Here is a 13,076-nt window from a genome sequence, read left to right on the forward strand (position 1 = left end):
AGAAGAGAAAATTGAGTTCATTCTTTCCAAATTTCTGAAAGCACCTGCAATAGAAGATACATGTTACTTCATGGATATCATCGATGAATGCATAAAAGAAACAGAGTTAGAAAATGACAAATCATCTGACTATCATGTAGAAGACAAACTTAACCAATGTTTAGCAATAACACCGGACCCTACACAATGTCTTAAGAAACCAACCCTAGACCTGAAAACACTTCCCAAAAATCTGAGATATGAATTCCTTGACTTAGAACTTGAACGACCAGTGATAGTTAATGCAGACCTAGGAAAACTCGAAACAGAAAAACTCCTGCATATCTTAAGAAAATATCCAACCGCACTAGGATACAACATCACCGACCTTAAAGGAATAAGTCCTTCTATTTGTATGCACCGCATCATGCTAGAAGAAGACTGTAAAACTTCTAGGGAACACCAGAGGAGACTAAACCCGATCCTGAGTGAGGTAGTGAAAAAGGAAATAACCAAGTTATTAGAGGCAGGTATCATATATCCTGTATCTGATAGCAAATGGGTTAGTCCGGTACACGTAGTACCAAAGAAAGGAGGTATAACAGTTATTGAAAATGAAAAAGGAGAAACTATAACCAAACGAATCGAATCGGGATGGAGAATGTGCATTGACTATAGGAAACTAAACAAAGCAACCCGAAAAGATCATTTCCCTTTACCATTCATTGACCAGATGTTAGAACGATTAGCAAAACATTCTCATTTTTGCTATCTAGATGGTTATTCAGGCTTCTTTCAAATACCAATTCGTCCTGATGACCAAGAAAAGACAACGTTCACATGTCCTTTTGGTACCTTCGCTTATCGAAGAATGTCGTTTGGCTTGTGCAATGCTCCTGCAACCTTCCAAAGGTGCATGATGGCAATATTCGCCGATTTTCTCGAAAACATCATGGAAGTATTTATGGATGATTTCTCCGTATGCGGACAAAGCTTTGAAGAATGTCTTGAAAACCTAGAAAGAGTTCTAGAGCGATGTGTAAAAGTAAACCTAGTACTTAATTGGGAAAAATGTCACTTTATGGTACAAGAAGGAATTGTTTTAGGACACATCATCTCAAATAGAGGAATTGAAGTAGACAAAGCCAAAATAGAGGTAATCGAAAACCTTCAACCTCCGAAAACTGTGAGAGAAGTGTGAAGCTTCTTAGGACACGCCGGTTTTTACCGACGATTCATTAAAGACTTCTCTAAAATAACTAAACCTTTGACCAGACTATTGATGAAGGATGCTGAATTCATATTCGACAATAAATGTTTAGAAGCATTTCAAACGCTTAAACAAGCATTGATCTCCGCGCCCATAATGCAGACACCAGATTGGAATGAACCATTCGAAATAATGTGTGATGCCAGTGATTACGCTGTAGGTGCTGTTTTAGGACAACGAAAGGATAAAAAGCTTCACGTCATATATTACGCAAGTAGAACTCTAGATGAAGCACAAATAAATTACGCCACAACCGAGAAAGAACTTTTAGCAGTAGTAATTGCGCTAGATAAATTTCGTTCTTACTTGGTCGGAGCCAAAATAATCATTTACACTGACCACGCTGCTATCAAGTACCTCTTAACAAAAAAAGATGCTAAACATAGACTCCTAAGGTGGATCCTGCTGCTACAAGAGTTCGATTTGGAAATCAAAGACAAGAAAGGAACAAAAAACGTAGTAGCAGATCACCTCTCTAGACTCGAAAACCTGGAACCGGAAAGAACATCGATCAACGATGATTTCTCGTACGATAAACTTATAGCTACTTTGGAAGAAAATAAAGCTGATAAACAGGTAGAAACCACCTTAGCTATATCTGTTACACCATGGTGCGCTGATCTCGTCAATTATTTAGCTGCCGGAATAGTTCCACCTACTTTATCCTACCAGCAAAAGAAACGATTCTTCTATGACATAAAACACTATTACTGGGATGACCCTTTACTTTTCAAAAGAGGCCCCGATGGTATTTTCCGTCGGTGTATACCTGAAGAAGAGGTAGAAAATATAATCCAACACTGTCACTCCGCTCCTTATGGTCGACATGCAAGTACATCCAAGACCTGCTCCAAAATCCTACAAGTCGGTCTTTATTGGCCAAACATATGGAAGGATGTGCATGCGGCTATTAAGAAATGTGATAGATGTCAACGCACAGGAAACATATCTAGACGTGACGAGATGCCACAAAAAGGCATTTTGGAAGTAGAGATTTTCGACGTGTGGGGAATAGACTTCATGGGACCTTTTCCATCCTCTTTCGGTAACAAATACATACTCGTGGCGATTGACTACGTATCAAAATGGATTGAAGCTATAGCTTCTCCAACAAACGATATGCGAGTAGTAACTAGACTCTTTAATAATATAATATTTCCAAGATTTGGTGTCCCGAGAATAGTAGTCAGTGATGGTGGATCGCATTTCATATCTAAGATACTCGAAAAACTACTGTTTAAGTATGGTGTGAGACATAGAGTAGCAACACCTTACCATCCTCAAACCAGTGGACAAGTGGAGGTGTCTAACAGAGAAATTAAACAAATATTAGAAAAAACAGTCGCCACCTCAAGGAAAGACTGGTCATCGAAACTACCCGAAGCTTTATGGGCATATCAAACTGCTTACAAAACTCCCATAGGGACAACCCCATTTAAGCTTATTTATGGAAAATCTTGCCACCTCCCGGTAGAATTAGAACATAAGGCCTACCGGGCTATTAAAAACCTAAATTTAAACTATAAGGCCGCTGGTGAAAAGCGAGTTCTTGACATAAACGAATTAGAGGAACTTCGACAAGACGCCTACGAAAATTCCAGAATCTACAAAGAAAGAACGAAGAAATGGCATGATAAACGTATATCGAGAAAAATCTTCAAACAAGGCGATATAGTCCTTTTGTTCAACTCTAGACTTAAGTTATTCCCAGGAAAACTACGTTCTAGATGGTTAGGCCCTTTCCAAATCACCAAGGTCTTTCCAAGTGGAGCGGTGGAAATTAAAGGAAAATCTATGGAACCATTTACCGTAAACGGGCAACGTCTAAAACATTATCACTATGCAGAAAACAATGAAGATTCGCAAGTCTTGCACTTTGACGTAATGCCTCCATACTTTATAGATTATATTTGATAGTTTTTATGTCGAGCTTGCGACATTAAACAAAGCGCTTAGTGGGAGACAACCCACAAATATTTTTATTCCTATTTTCTCTTTAATTATTATTTTAAATTTTATTTAGTATTCATTCTTAATTTATTTTAATTTATTAAAAAACTTTTCTCTTCTTCTTTCGGCATTTGGCCAAATCCTGACTAAAACTCTTGTTTTTCCTTTCTCTAGCTAACACTAACCTGATGGGCCAAATTGACCGTATGGGTATCAAATTCAGAGGGAAAGCTCAGAAACAAAGGTTTGAGGAACTAGCAGAAAGAGAGATGCTACCTAGTTTGTATGCTGATGATTGGGCAATGACTGCCCTTGGACTAAGAGAGAGTGTCTTGTATTTGCTGAGTCAAATAGGGTGGGAAACCACCCTTATCCGTAGACAATTCGTCACTTATCGGAGACTGACTCTAGAATTCCTTAGTTCTCTGATCTATCTACCCAGCCATGGAAAAGGAATAAGCAGAGGTTTCATTCAGTTCAGAATGTTCAACATGGAGTATCAATTTAACATCCAAGACTTTACCAACCTTTTAGGTTTTCCTACCTCCTTTGATACATTCACAGTGAGCCAAGAAGAACTTTTTGAATATAGAGAACTTGAACACTTTTGGGGAAGCTTGACCGGAAATGACGATCCCGAGGAACATGAGTTTCTTTCTGGAAACATACATAATCCGGCCTTTCGTTATTTCCATAAGATCCTAACCCACACCTTATTTGGGAAGAAGTCAAACAGTACCTCAGTTTCACGTGAGGAACTCTTCATCATATTTTGTGCTTCCCAAAACCGTCCAGTAAACGGTGCCACTTTTATGTTGGCAAATTTTGACCACCTTATCCAAGATGAACAAGCACCAATTCAAATAGGCGGATTGATAACCATGATTGGTAATGCTATCGGATTACGTCAACCTATGCTTGACCTAAGCCCATTTTGTGGCATTGCGACTATGAGTATACCTTTCCTCTTCAACACTATGTTTATAGCGAACCTAGGGCCTGAAGAGTTTGAGCTTATAATTAACAACCAAGTTCTTTGCCTATTCACCTTGCCTAGTCCGAGGACTAGTGTTCATAACCGCAGTAACTGGCTCTACAACCTGAACGGAACACCTTCCCCTGCTAGATCTACTGAATCCATCCAGGACTACGAGATTTGTGACGACCAGATTCCTTATGCTGAATCTGACCCTCAGACACCATCTGGTTATTATGATATTGACCCTCCTCCTCAACCTGTCCCGACCGAAGAGTCGGCAATACCTGATCCTAGACATCATATGCCCGGAGATAATTATAACACCATCATTCAAGCTTTGATGTCAGAACAGGACGCCCTCAAAGAAGAGCTAGCTAATATGGGACAAGAATTTCTGGGATACATGAGCACTATGACAAATCAATTCCACGAGTTGCTAAACCGTGTTAACTCCTTTGCTCCTCCGACCAGAGATCGTGCGGATGGATAGAAGTTGTTTTTCTTAGTTATTTAGTTTTAGTTAGATTATTCATTAATGTTGTTTCAAATTATGTTCGTATTTGTTTTTCTTTCGCATGTTTGCTTTTGTCTTCCAATGTTACATTATGATTATTTTATGAAGCTATTGATTTATTTTACTTTATTATGGCTTATGCAATATCTAGCAATAATGCTCTCTACTGTATGCTACTTACATAACTTTTTAGAGAAAAATATATTTATGCTATATTATGGAAAGTAGAATAGCATGCAAGGCAATTTAAAATTATCACAATAGAAAAATAAAATAAAACATATGCATAACAAAATAACAACAATAAAATATAATGGTAAAAACAAAGTACGTTGCCAGAATGACTGTGTGACGAGCGTCACATAATCCATGACGGACGTCACACCGAGTGCCTGTCACGCCCGTAACACCCCTGTCACGAGCGTGACACCGTCTGGCTATGTGAACGTTACTAACCGTTGGGACACGACCGTTACACCATCCTACCTTTTTACCTTCCCCATTTATTCACATTTACCCACATTTATTTACTTTTCAACCACTCCCTTTCCAACTTCCAAATCCTTTCCTATAAATACCCACCATACCTTTCTTCATACACCACAAACCATTCTATAAAATACATTTCATCTTCTTACCTTCTACTTCTTTCAAACCACTTATCGGTATGGCGGGAAACCAAGATTTCGGAAATATCATCTTCCGATCTGAAGATGATAATCATCAAAGGGAGCAGTTCGAGCGTTTCCAACAGCGAGGCATCCAATCCACCAGGTACCCTGATTTAACTTGTTTACAAGAATTAGGATTACTTCAAGGTATAGAATGGATGCTCCGCCTTGCTGATTTAACCTTTCTTTGCACTCATAATCAACCTACCTACCCATCCCTGACCTTAGAATTTCTAAGTTCTTATTCGTACAACACTCCCACCGGTGAAGACGAGTACTTAATCGGTACCGCAACCTTCCGTATGTTCAACACCGAATACTCCCTATCCCAAAACCAATTGAGCACCATGCTACAATTCCATGTAGAAGGTCAAGTCCACCCTAGGATACCTCCGAACTCCCAGTGGCATATAAACGCCTTCGACCTCTTTAGGAAAATATCCGGTGTAGAAACCAACAACTGGGATGTATTACTTGCTTCACATATACATAACCCAACCATCCGGTACTTCATCCGCATCCTACAAAACACTATTTTTGGTCGACCGAACAACAACAAAGTCAACGCCAAGGAATTATTTTTCCTCCACTGCGTCTTTGCAGCAGATACACAGGTAAAAGTTGCCTCCTTTCTATTTCATCACATCCGCACCCTATGTGCTAGAGGCCGTCAACCTTTTGTAATAGGTGGATTAATAACCATAATAGAACTTGGCTTAAACCTAGGGGACCGACTCCAAAATTTAGAATCTTTACCTCCCCTATCTATGGATATAAGTTATTGTCGGTCCAGCCGTCTAATCAAAAACAGAGTAGGCGGAGGGTATTACCTTATGATGAACAACCAGGAAGTCCCAAGCGTTGTTTTACCCAACATTACCCTAACAGATGTCACCAATCCCAACCGCCACATCTATGATCTGAATGCTCCCGAAGCTACCGAGCCTACACAAGCAAACCCGCCTTCAGACGAGTTTGCCGAAATGGAGCAGGGTGATCAGGTTCCTGCACAACAATCAGTCCCGCTCAACCCTTCCGATAATGCAGTTGGTCCATCCTCACGACGTCGTCGACGAAGAAGGCCAGCAACCAACGACGACATCATGGATGCTATCGATGGTATGCAAGCGCAGAATCTCAAAGTGATGCAGATGATGCGCTAGATGCAACAACAACAAGAAGCGAGGAATGCAATAACCGATCAGCGGTTCGCTCAGTTGCTCAGCAGGTTTGATGATTTGGAAGTACGTCAAAGATCACCAGGTCCAAGAACACGCGGTGGAAGGCAACATTGACTTTAGATTCCTTTTCTTTTCTTTTTTGTATTTCTTTTGTTTTCTTTGAAACATTGGGGACAATGTTTCATTTAAGTGTGGGGGGGAAAACCGTGTTCTTTCTATCTTCCCTTTTTCAAGTATGTTATCTTTCCCTTTTCATTGTTATTTCCCTTTCTTATAAAAAAAAATTATTTTTATAATATAGATTTATTTTAAGTTAAGTCCCTAGTGTGAAAAAATTCTATTATTTATTCCCTCAAAATTTTCATGAGCCATAACAAAAATTCAACACACTCAGTAAGTATAAAGGTTGCCTATTTTATCAAACTTGAGACAAATTAAGACAAAAATTATTACCGCCCCAACACTTTAAACAAACCTCAACATGTTAGATCAGAAAGGTACCTGTTATACAAGTCCCTGGATTTTTAACTTTATGGTAACCCCGAGTAGTTTATACAAGAAGTCAGCACCATCTTAATAGCAAACTACGTGGAGGGCCGATGAATATAAGTGAATGATTCCCAAAGTAAAATAAATAAATAAATAAATAAATAAATATATATATATATATATATATATATATATATATATATATATATATATATATATATATATATATCAGGAAATGCACTAATTAAGTTAGGTGATCCTTACCAGATCATTTAATCTAAAGGTTGCAGATCATACGACAGCATAATACGAAAGATCCATTACGAGTTGGTTCGGCAGGTATCTGGTGCTGAACTTGGTAGGGCGGACTACGGTCCGATCCCCCGCAATTTGCAATGGACCAAATAACGAAGTTATCCGACTAATGTACCAGAGCTTCAAGCTAAAAAGGGGATCAGAATCACTAACCGGTCACTCCACTATGTGCGCGAAACGATAAAGGGCTTAATGTGATTTCGCTAGAATGAAAACGGGTGAAATAAGAGTAAAAGAACTAGGCTAGCTATAATGGCATGACTCGAACTGGTTTGCATAAGGTGAGGTTACCTGAGGTTGTAACGGTAGTTGTTGATGTCAAGATTAAACTCAAGTTACTCCTAAACAAAATCTACTTGCAACCTAGTATGAATTGATGTGTGTTTTGAAATTTCATCTGGCTAAATTTTTAAACGATTTCTATACTGTATTTTGCTTGAGGACAAGCAAAGGTCTAAGTATGGGGGAGTTTGATAACATGAAATAATATCACATTCTAGGACTCGATTTAATTAAATTATATTATTATTCACTTCAATTTATTTCATTTTATTCGATACTACTTGGTATTTTGCTTTCTATTTATCTCAGGTAGTTTATTTGAAGCGCAAGCGAAAAAAGGAAGAAAAGGAGGTGCAAAAAGAAATGAAAAGAAGCAAATTCCACCAAGCCAAAGCCCAGCCCAAAAGCACAGGCGTTGCGCCTGTGACGAGCGCCACACAAGGTGTGACGAGCGTCACGCCCTGCCTACTTGTGTTACGAGCGTAACACATGGTGTGACGGACGTCACACCATTCTCCTATATTTTTGGCTTCAGAAGCGCAACAGAGGCACGTTGAAGCCTATTGTTACGCTTGACTATTGGAACGTGAGGATTTTTACACGGAAAGCTTTTGGAAACCGTTACAAAAAGTGAGTAATATAAATAGTGGCTTTTGGCAAACCCTGCGGATCTCTCCCGTCTCTCCTCTTCGTGCTTTTTCTCTTCCAGCCGTGCAAGCATACCTTACAGCATTATTTTTACAGTTTTTACTTTTATTTGCAATTGTTATTTTTCCTTTCCAGCAATTCCTTTAAGCACTTAATTAATTTTTCACACAATAGTTTCTACACCGGAAATTATTGTGTACCTTTTACTAGATCTAACCTTACGTTAGATCCTAGATTTTTATTCCTTCACTTTTTTTTATTTTCCTGTCCGATTGAAGAATTCAAGAACAAATCCAACCGGTCTGTGGTGGAGTGTTCAAGACTGCTATTAATTACTCAGGTTCTTTAATTATTGTTTTAATTTATATATGCCCTGCTTTATTGTTTATTTATATTATTTGCCTGAGATGGATTCATTTAAGCATTGTTTAGGTCTATTTAACATGTCCGGCTAATTTATTTAGGTATCGGTATGTAAAGTAAGCGGAATGAAGGAATAAAAACTAAGTTGGTTAAATTACGTTTAAAAATAAAGTCACTCATTTTATGGTCTCAATTTACAGGTTTAATAACAAAGTTTTTGTACGAGAGTAAAAGACATAAAGAAGTTAAATTCAATAGAACGAGAGTTTGAGTTTTTAACTGGACATAGTAAATTGAGCATTAATTCTAAATCAGTACGAAAGCAATTTTTAGAGTTAATTAAATTATGATCTTTTTCAAAAAGTATTTTTAAAAGTTAAATGTGAGGACGAGAGTTAAGCATTTGAATTTAATTATATAATCTAAGTCAACAGAGCGAGAGTTTGAGACGAGGGTGTTTAAACGATTAGTGTTTTCTTAAAAAGAGTTTCTATAGATTCTGTTGTTTTTAAAAAGTGATTTTGGACTTAACCAATAAGTGACAACTGCGTTAATATAAAGTCATAGTCTATTCAACAGAGTGAGAGTTTGAGAAAAGACTTTTAATCAATAGTATTTACTGAAAAGATTTATTTTAAAAAACCAAGAAACCAACGAAGATTTGATTCCTTAATTACGACGAACTACATACCGATATCCGCTTAATTGATATTTAATCTAGATCTTATTTTAGTTTTAACATTTCCCCCGAACAATCAAAGTATCATCCGCCTTAGCTTTACGAAGTAACCTTAGAAAACGGTATATCGATTCATAAGTCCCTGTGGGATCGATATCTTTTAAAACTACGCGATAGAACTGTGCACTTGTAGTTTGTACCCCAAATTCGACTCATAAAGTCGCGATCAGCTTCTTATGCTAATCTCGGTGTGATTGATGAGATGATTGAACGTGCCATTCAATCAGTAATTACAACCAGATTGACGTATTTTCCAACAAGATATAATCAGCTGTCATGAGAAGATATGAATGGAAAATAGTTTTAGGGTTTTATGATGTCCAAGCCCAGCCAAACACTTCTATATAAAGGGCGTGGAATACCTGGTTTTAACACAAGAAATAACGAACGAAATATTGAGAGAGAATAAGGGTTTTAGTCTTGTGTGGTCGTGTGTATTGTGAGCCATTCATCCATCCATAGATGATTGAATTGGAATGACTTTAAGTTGTAATTTGTCCACTCTAAGCTTTGAAGCATGAGTGTGTGTTTAGTTAGTTGAAGCTTTTAAGCAAGATCAAGTGTGTGTTCTTGAAGATTGTCTTCTTTCATTATAATTCTTGTTTTTACATCACTGTTGTGATTGAGGGGGAGTGAGTAGGATCTCATATCTAAGAGTTCTTAGATAGAAGTCACACGGGTAGAGATTAGGTGAAAAGGTTGTAACTTGAAGTTGTTTACTGAGAGTCTTTGAACTAATTCTGTTTAGTGGATTTCCTTCCTGACTTGGTAGCCCCCAGACGTAGGTGAGTTTGCACCAAACTGGGTTAACAATTGCTTGTGTCACTTGTATTACTGTTCTTTATCTTTTATCTTGTTTATATTGTTCAGATATTAGTGTCGTGACATTACCTTCGACATCTCATATATGATACCAGAATTTCAATTTATTCCACTCTTAATCAACTTGGACTTAGAGAATTTCATTTTAGGACCCTTGCTTGGAGACCTTTTCCTTATCTTTACGATACTTTGTAAATGTTGGATTTTATTTGTAACTTACATGCATGTTGTAAGAATGGCATCATGGCACCATCTTAGGGGGACATGTTTGTAAGACAATTATCCTTTGTTTAGCTTAGGTCATTTTTGCACACACAAGGCTTTCTCTTGGTCTACCTTACAATGATACCCTTTATTTTCTTGTTTGCATTCAAGTTGCATAAGCGAAATTCATAATCAAATAAACCAAGCCCTTGATTCAATGTCAAGTGGAATTTTCATAATCAAATTCAAAATACAATAAAATTACGATTATTATTGTGCGTCACGAGCCTCAAGTGGTGGAGAATGAGTAAGAATTAAGCATTCCTACCCTTACTCTGATTATTTTGGATGCAAGACGCTTGGCTTGTTGTTTAGAATAATCTCCTCCACCCATAGACTTTAGTGCAATATAATCACAAACATTCATTTCATGAAACCCCTATTCAAGGTAAAAACAATACAACTCATCAAACTCATTTTTGTGCCTTAGGGCATCATTCTAAAAACCCTTTTCTCAAAGGTAAAATTAACCAACACACAAACATTTTCCACTCTGAACTACGGAGCTCTGACTCCTCATCCCCGAATGAGTGATACGTAGGCACAAGGGCCCCAATCCTTGGCGAGCACTATAACAATAAAACACCCTCTTTTTCACACACATTCTTTTGAAAATAAAACAATGATAGATAAGTCCCATGTATGTAAAATAATCCAAATGGTTCCCATGGAGTACCATGGACGTAAGGGGTGCTAATATCTTTCCCTTGCGTAACCGACTTCTGAACCCAAATATCGGTTGCAAGACCAATTCCTTATTCTCTTTTAGCGCTTCCCGTGCGCGTCTCATTTCCGAGAGTTTTATCGACTATTTCCCCTCTCCTCTCCGATAGAGGTAAACTAAATAAAATTCAGTGGCGACTCTTCTGATTTTGCCTCTCTTTGGCATCTCTTTAGTCTCAGTTTTGTTATCGTGAAATCCCGGTAGCCACACTTTTTCAGATGAACAATATTCATCTAAATCCTTATTTTGAGCCACCTGCTGTTCATGGATTCTATTCCTCCACTTTTATGGTACTAATCTCGATCATGCCCTATGAGGTAAAGCATATTGATAATGAACCTTCAACCAATTTATCCATTGATTCATTATAGAATCGTGACAGTTCTTATCTCTTAATTTTTAATTTAATCTTCCTCCTTGTATTCTTAATAAATACTCCTTTATTTCATTGTTCATAAAAAAAGCTCTTCCATGAGATTCAAAAATAGATCTTAACTTATATCCATTACTAACTTGGCTTTGAGATAATTTAAACAATAGATAGGCTTGTGACAAAGAAGATACATCACAAGAATTCTCTGAATTCATATTCCAAGGTTTCTCTATAGTCGACATAAAAGGGAATTATACTTTGATTTATTTTATCAACTTTTTGTTCATTTTTTTTTATTGTAATTGTAAATGGATTTCTTTACAGTTTTATTTGTTAATTCAAATAAATAACGAATAAATTTAATATATTTAAGATAACGTTGTAAAATGCTTGAAGTAAGGAAACCTTCTACATAGTTAGTAGTAAGGATATGTATGTATAACCTTTCCATAAAAATTTGAAAAAAAAACAATAGGATTTACGTATTAATCGAATGTTTCTTCTTTGTAGAATTTGGAAACGATTTTTTTTAATTCTAATCTTTTAGCATCAGTTATAACCCCCTCATTTTTTTTCTATTTGTTTTAAGATCGTCTTTATTTTAACATTAAGATCTTTTATCCTTTTTTCTGAATTTGTCCAATTAATAGATTGAATTATATCAGGAGATTCCTCAATCATTGGATTAATTGGTGAATTTTTTGGATTTCACTCAATTCGTTTTCTATTTGTTTTAATTCTTCTCCCAGGATTGGAGACCTGTTTTTTCTTTCTTTTTTATTATGAAATTTTCAAAAAGACTTTTTCAATTGTTTTGTTATTTGATTTAAAATAGGACCCAAAAATTCAAATGGGTTTGGGACATGCTCATTAGTGTACGCTTCGACTAGTGTTTAATAACCTATTAAAAATAAGAAGTTTTTTTCAAAGGTGGTTGTTTCAAGTACGCTTTTTTTAGTGTATCTTTTTTTTCCCAATAGATTATACCTTAGGTTTATTGTACCAAGGTTTCAGAACAAAAGGGTATAAGACCCTTATCTGAATACTTCCCCAGAACCATCTGATTGGCAATGCGTTGCTACCTGTTGAAACGCCTTGATAGGTGCATTTAACATGGATTTCTTTTCTCCAATCCCTAAAATCTTATGACCATTCCGGATTTTGAAATAATAAGATACGAATTATATTTTTAGTGATTATCAATGAAGGTAATATAATATATTTTCTAAATATTGATTGGATTAATATTATAAAATTTCTTAAAACTAGACCATATAGAATGCTTTCCCAGGCCTCTTCGATTTTTTCAAGTATGTTTTCAATCTCGTCTTTCTGGTTCTTTTTCCGTCTTTCTTCTTGCACTTTCTAAAACTGCAAAAATTCCGAATTATCAGTACTAGGTTTTCTGAAACATTCTTTCACATATTGGGAGATATCATCGAAAATACCACCAAACGGGTAGTTGTCTACAAAAATTAGGGAATGGACATTTGCTTGAAAGAGTTTCAAAATT

Source organism: Lathyrus oleraceus, chromosome 7 (assembly GCF_024323335.1).
Source record: "Lathyrus oleraceus cultivar Zhongwan6 chromosome 7, CAAS_Psat_ZW6_1.0, whole genome shotgun sequence".
NCBI lineage: Eukaryota > Viridiplantae > Streptophyta > Magnoliopsida > Fabales > Fabaceae > Lathyrus > Lathyrus oleraceus.